General features: G+C 38.5%; 1 non-coding gene across 1 annotated transcript; it reads right to left on the bottom strand.

The window, feature by feature from the left end:
• Window positions 1-3,503: 3,503 nt before the first annotated feature.
• Window positions 3,504-3,607, bottom strand: LOC112851590 (U6 spliceosomal RNA). Its single transcript, XR_003222781.1, has one exon. It is a non-coding gene; the product is annotated as a U6 spliceosomal RNA (small nuclear RNA).
• Between the last annotated feature and the right edge of the window lie 2,138 nt (window positions 3,608-5,745).

Here is a 5,745-nt window from a genome sequence, read left to right as displayed (position 1 = left end):
TCAGCCCAGGGCTGACCTTTCACGGGTTAGGTATCAAACACTAAGGCATGTGGCCTTAAGGAGGACCATCTTTAAATGGCACCAAAGTTCTGTGCCTGCCACAGGCCGTTTACATGTTTGCAAAGGGCGTTTTCTAACCCATCACCATCCATCCAGAAAATCTTTCTGAAGCAGAGCAGAGTTTAAGACATATTTTCTCCCCTGGAGGGGCAGGGACTGCACACGCTGGCCAGGATGGGGGGAGCATGGAACGGAGCATCACTTCTACCGAACCTCTCGTCTTCCGGACTCTGACACGTGTCAGGAATTACTGTGGCAGTAAAACTGGAGGGGCAAACGAGAGCCCCACAATTTATGATCCATTGGTCAATACAGAACCACTAGTTAAGGAACGCAGCCCTAAATTCAATTCAGTTGTGCATTAAAGTAATAATTATCCAAGAAATTAACATCAAAAGCTTTTAAACTGTGAAAACTGAATAGGCTTTTAAAACGTCACTTTTTAAAATTAAGGCATAAAACTTTTTATGTCAGAATCATATTTTCTGTATTTCTCCCATGTGTCAAACACTGAGGTCTATCTAGGAATGCAGTTTTCACACATGATCTTGTACAATTTAAGAGACTATGTCCGATTGTGGAAAGCTCTCACCGAGTTGCTAAAAAAGCATGGTGCCTGGAGGAATTCTCATACAAATGGCGATTTTGATCTCACTTAGGTAATTTTATGTAATTTATTTCCTAAAAGGTTTTACTAAAGGTTTTTATAAAATGTCAGATTTTAGAGGCATGGCCAGGTTCTTTGACATAAACCACGTTATAAAAACCCTACACAGATATTGTCACAGAGGCGAATATCATTAAATTGAAATTATTTTATTATAATCGATAATAATCACCAGTAGCTATCCATTCTTATATGGCAATTAAATTATAGCTACTTGATGTAACTAAAATGGAAATTTCCCAAATTTAGTGACATTGTATCTCACTAGCTTGCACATCACAGGAAACAGAGATGCCCGCAAGATGAGGCTACGATTTCAGTGGTGAGCTTGGACTTGAATCCTGGTCATTCTAAGGCAAAGACAGACTGTCTATTTGTAAAAAGAAGCAATTGAGCCTACGGATATCTAACTCACTCGCAATCCTGTTTAGGGAAAGCCTGACTCCCAGGTTATATTCATTCAGCTTCACTCACCTGTCCAACCAGCTAGCCATCCTTCCATCCATCCCTTGACTCATTCATCAAAAATTTAAATTATTACTATGTGTCAGGTTCTGTGTGAGAGGCCAGAAATAAAATTTTGAACACTCCGAATGGCGTCCCTTCCATAAGAACACAGGCTTGTGGTTTTATCATTTCACTGCTTCTCCAATAGTCAGACCACCGATTGCATCGGCAATCTGTTCCAGCAACAAATGGAAAATCATTGCTTTGAATTTACGTTGGAGTTTAGGTACTGCCCTCTCCTAACACCTGCTTTGCTCAAGAAATTTGTACTGGTTTTGAGGTCAAAGCAAGGCTGCTTTCAACGACAACCCTCATCACTTACTGTTGCTATTTTAACATCGCTCCACGGGCTCACCCAGGGCTCACCACAAGAGTACTTTTAATCTTCATCACCTATTTTACTCATCCCTCGGCTCACCTCCCCTCTGGTAACCATCAGTTCATGCTTTGCCATGAAGAGTGTTTCTTGGTTTGGGTCTCTCTCTTTTTCCCCCATTGCTTGTTTGGTTTCTAAAATTCCACATATGAGTGAAACCATATGGTACATGTCTTTTCTCTGACTGACTTATTTTGCTTAGCATAATACTCCCTAGGTCCATCCACGTTGTTTCAAACGGCAAATTTTGTTTTTTGCATTTTTTTTAATAGCTGAGTAAAATTCCATTGTGTATATATGTATACATCTTTACCCATTCATCTATTGATAGACACTTAAGCTATTTCCATAATTTGGCTATTACAGATAAACCTGCAATAAACATCAGAGTGCATGTACCCCTTGGAGTCAGTATTTTTGTATTTTGGGGGTATTCAGTAGTGCAATTGCCAGATCTTGGGAAATAATGGTCAACCTTTTGAAGAACCTCCATACTATTTTCCAGAATGGCTGCACCAGTTTGCATTTCCACCAACAGTTCAGGAGGGTCCCCCTTTCTCTACAGCCTTCCCAACACCTGTTGTTTCTTGTGTGTTAATGTTAGTCATTCTGACATGTGTGAGGTGGTATCTCTGCGGTTTTGATTTGCGTTCCCCTGATGATGAGTGATGCTGAGCATCTCTTCATGTGTTTGTTGCCCCCTGTATGTCTTCTTTGGAAAAATATCTATTCACGTCTTCTGCCCATTTTTTAAGTGGATTGTTTGGGCTTTCAGTGTTAAGTTGTATAAGTTCTTTATAGACTTTGATTACCAACACTTTATCAGATATGTTATTTGCAAATATCTTCTCCCATTCTGTTGGTTGCCTTTTAGTTTTGTGGATTGATTCCTTCACTGTGCAGAAGCTTTTTATTTTGATGAAGTCCCAATAGTTTCTTTTTGCTTTTGTTTCCCTTGCCTAGGAGACTTATCTAGAAATAAGTTGTTACAGCTGAGGTCAGAGAGTTTACTGCCTGTGTTCTCCCCTAGAATTTTGATGGTTTCCTGTCTCACATTTAGGTCTTTCATCCATTTAGAATTTATGTTTGTGTACGGTGTGATAAAGTGGTCCAGTTTCATTCTGTTGCATGTTGTTGTCCAGTTTTCCCAGCACCATTTGTTGAAGAGACCGTCTCTTTCCCGTTGCCTATTCTTTTCTGCTTTGTCGAAGATTAATCGACCATACAATTGGGGGTTCCTTTCTGGGTTTTATGTTCTATTCTATTGATCTATGTATCTATTTTTGTGCCAGTCCCACACTGTTTGAAACTAAGGTTTGTGATATAACTTGAAGTCCAGATTTGTGATGCCTCCAGCTTTGCTTTACTTTTTCAACGTTGCTTTGGCTCTTTGGTTCTTTTGTGGTTCCATACAAATGTTAGGATTCTTTGTTCTAGCTATATGAAAAATGCTGTTGGTATTTTGATAGGGATTGCTTTAAATCTGTAGATTTATAGGAATTTAATATAATATATTAGACATATAATATAGACATTTTAACAATATTCCTTCTTCCAATCCTTGAACATGGAATGTCTTTCCATTTCTTTTTGTCGTTTTCAGTTTCTTTCATCTGTGTTTTGTAATTTTCAGAGCACAGGTATCTCACCTGTTTAGCTAGGGTTATTCCTAGATATCTTATTGTTTTTGTCCAATTTTAAATGGAATTGATTCCTTAATTCCTCTTTCTGCTGCTTCATTACTGGTGTATAGAAACGTGACGTTACTGAATTGATGCATCCTAGCAATTTTTTGGTGGTGTCCTTCGAGTTTTCAATATAGGATATCATGTCATCTACAAAGTGTGCAATTTGTATTTCTTCCTTACTGATTTGGATGCCTTTTATTTCTTTCAAAATACACAACATTTCATGAATTTGCATGTCATTCCTGTGCAGGGGCCATGCCGATCTCTGTATCATTCCAATTTTAGTATCTGTGCTGCTGAAGTGAGCACTATTTATCTTCCAGTGAGCTTGGTAATTAGTATCTTTCAGGGAGTTTATCAATTTTATATATAAAAATTTTTAATGTATTGGTATAAAGGTTTTTATAATATTCTCTTAAACTTATCCTGTCGGTTTATTTTCTAGTGGTGTCTCCTTGCTCGTTCCTGATTATCGGTTAAGGTTGTCTTCTCTGTTTTGCTGATCAAAGTGGGTAAAGATTTATCAATCTGATGCATCGTCTCAAATACTCGGCATTTAGTTTCACTGACTTTCTCTACTATTTTCTCTGTCACATTTAACTTATTTCCACTTTGATCTTCACTGCTTCTATTCGTCTTGGCTTCAATTTGCTCATCCTTTTCCAGTTCCTTAGAAGAGGAATCTAAGAGCATTGATTTGAGACCTATCTTTTCTAGAATTAACATTTAATTCTAGATTTGCCTCCAAAGTGTCACTTTAGCAACGCTGCACACATTTTCATATGCCACGTGTCCATTTTTACTAAGCTCAAATAGTCTTAACTTAATCTTTGAATGTTTTCAGTGGACAATGAGTTATTTCGAGTTGTGCTATTTAATTTCCCAGTTTGGGAGATTGGCCACAGGTCTTTCAGTTACTGATTTCTAATTCGGTTCTACTGTTTAACGGAAGGGTACTTTGCGTGGCCTTAAATCTTTTTCCATTTTATAGATGCTTGTTTGAGGGCACAGAATATGATCTATCTTGAATGACGTCCTGTGTGTACTCGGAATACAGTAATAATCAGGGTTTTAGTGTGATTGATAATCATAACATCTGTGTCACTTTTGATAGACACATTTTCTCTTTTTATGGCTTCACTTTCCTCCCTCCTGGCAGCTCAGTAGTTTTTAATAGGATGCCCGTCACTGGGAATTGTATCGTGCTCGTTGCTGAATTTGAGAAAGATATTCTCAGTTCGTTTTCAGACATAGTTAGGCCAGTTTTCCTCTAGAGTCTTGCTTCTAAGATGTGCGGGGAAGGCTGGAGCTGCTTTCTGTCCAGGGTTGATCACTCCCTTTACTAAGGCCAGACCTTTCTTTACACCCTAGCCACTGCCTGCTGGATCGAGAGGTTTTCTAGACTAACAGTTGGGAAGAGGCCCTACTCCAAGCCCTGCACCTCTGGGGGTTTACACCTTTATTCCTTTTTGGTGGCTCTTTCCACCACCTTGAGGGCTTTCATTTAATGAACATGTTAATCAATACTTCACGAAACACCTGAGGGCGTTTCTGGAGATCTCTGGAAGTCCATCTTTATACTTCTTTCTCCTCTCAGTTACTTTGTTGTGGAAATCCAGGTTGTCCGATCCCCCCGCCCCCAACCAGGCTCTTGGCTCTGAGTTCTCAACTCAAGGAACATACTGGATTCACCTGGGTCCCTTGCCCATATGCCTGGGCGATGATAAAGCTCACCTCGTTTTTATCTCTCATCTCTCGGGAAACACTGTCCTTGGTTTCCTGATAGACAGCATCCTGAGAAGCATCAGTTCATATACTTTGCAGCTTTTCGGCAGCCCAGTAAATTTCAACGCTAATCGCCTACCTTGCCCAGAAGTGAAAGTCGTACATCTTCTTTGTCAATGCTTGAGGTTGAGATAAACTATTGAAATGATTCCATTTAAAGTGTGAAAACATTGAGAGAAACTTCACTCTAAAAATATTTAGTACAGTAGCTTCCCTTATTCCACTGTAGGGAATACTGTAAGGGGTAGGAGGAGGGAATTAATCTAACGAGTTAATATGTTTCTATTTCCAAGCACTCGACTGTATTAATCTTGCAATGCGTGTGAAAGAAATCATGTATTTTACAAGTACTTGGTGCTATACTGTTAGATGCATTCTTGACAATATGCCAACTTACAAAAATCTGGTGTGTTTCCTACCTGAACGCGTCTTTACATAGCCTGAAAACTTTGTAGAAAGCAATTATTGTATGTTAATTGTATTCAATTAAATAAGGTATAATTATCTATTTCTAATTTGTATCATTTATATTAAAATAATATACAGATGATGCTTTTTAATTGCTTCTTGACTTGATGTCTATGTATGTTATTGCTAGAATAATTACGAGTATTCAGATGTGGGTAAAGATGTTAAAATATACCAAATGAATTCAGATGTTG

The sequence above is a fragment of the Puma concolor genome, chromosome D2 (assembly GCF_028749965.1).
Source record: "Puma concolor isolate L17-30 chromosome D2, mPumCon1.1.hap2, whole genome shotgun sequence".
NCBI classification, from domain to species: Eukaryota; Metazoa; Chordata; class Mammalia; order Carnivora; family Felidae; genus Puma; species Puma concolor.
This window is presented reverse-complemented; position numbering and strand designations above follow the sequence as displayed.